We start from the raw sequence: 1,488 nt of genomic DNA, 5'->3' as shown, positions 1-1,488 counted from the left end.
TATAGTAGTATACTAGTACTAGTATACTACTAGTATATTATATATATATATATATATATATATATATATATATATATATATATATATACTGTCATTATAATAATCATTTATTAGCAATTCTCTCGTTTGCTATAGTTAAGTCTGGGCAGAAATTGACGAACTCGCACTTACACAAGCATCCACAATTGAACGCCAGATTACAAATCACTCTCTATGAACTCATCCCTCGTTCCCACATTTTTTTATCGGAATCGTTTCTTCCTGCACTTCTCTCCGTGCTTGTGAAATATTCTCACTTCCGTGAGGATTTGCGTACCGAGAGCTCCTCTTAGGGCTTAGAAGAGCGAAGCGCGCGTGCGTGGCCATCGTTTAATAATCTAAACGATCCTCCGTCACGCCCACGGGATCATTTTATGTATTAGCGAGCTTCTCATACGAGAGATAATCCCTCGTTACTCGCGTCTCTATCATCTAATGAAAACTTACTAGCGCGTCTAATACAAACGCGTAACTCTATGATTGTCCTACTAGGATGATCTATGAGGCTCGGCCGTCGCAATGATGATTCTTCGCAATAAACGCAAGAGCCTCTTCATCGGACGCGTTTATCCATTTGCGGGAAAGGGAGAAGGGTCACGCACGCACACGCATTATACTTAATTTAATTCGATAATGTCTAATCGCATCGTTAATTAATTGCACACTGACTTAAAGGATATACGCCACGCGGAGCATTCCTTCGTTGAAGTCAGAGGGAACTCTTCTCTTTCTTTCTCTCTTTTTCTTCTCTCCATCGCGTTCAAATGAGATGTGTGTGTGTGTGTGTGTGTGTGTGTGTGTGTGTGTGTGTGTGTGTGTGTTCGCGCGCGTGTACGTTCGGAGCACGTTCGTTACATCCTGGACTAGAAAAAGCGACTGTCTCCCTTATCTGTCCGCGCCATATGAAGAAATCGCGGCGTTCGCAACTATTCATTCGCGAAATGACCAGGTGTGAAGTCGAGTAGTTTTCAGTCGAAGGACATGGATTTTCGCGGAGTTTCGCTGTTTCATGAATGATGTTGAAACAATACATGCCCTGCCTCTTTTTTTAGTTCCAGCTTTGACGATATCTTTAATTCATAATTTAAGTGATCCCTCTGTCCTTTCCAGAAGACAAAGATCCGGTTTGAGTCGAGGTAACCGACACCAGCTAAACCGATTACTAGCATATATTTTTCGTAGTACGAACATGCTTCTCGTATGTTTCTTTAGACGTACGCGTGTCACACGCGTACCGAGTGTGCATTGGTCTGTATAAGCGATGATGCACGTCACACAGATTATACAATCGTCCCGTTGATACAGATATAATTTGATCCCGCTGTATACAATAGTGAACACAACTAAAAACTTAAGACTGTACAACAGTGTTTATTTTCTTTTTTTTCTTTTTCTTTTTTTTTAGTGGCGGGGTAGGGATTCCGTCGCGCGTGTTCTTTGTGAACGCAC

This window comes from Atta cephalotes, assembly GCF_000143395.1.
Source record: "Atta cephalotes unplaced genomic scaffold scaffold00003, whole genome shotgun sequence".
Lineage (NCBI taxonomy): Eukaryota > Metazoa > Arthropoda > Insecta > Hymenoptera > Formicidae > Atta > Atta cephalotes.
The sequence above is the reverse complement of the archived record's forward strand: the minus strand, read 5'-3'. Positions refer to the sequence as shown.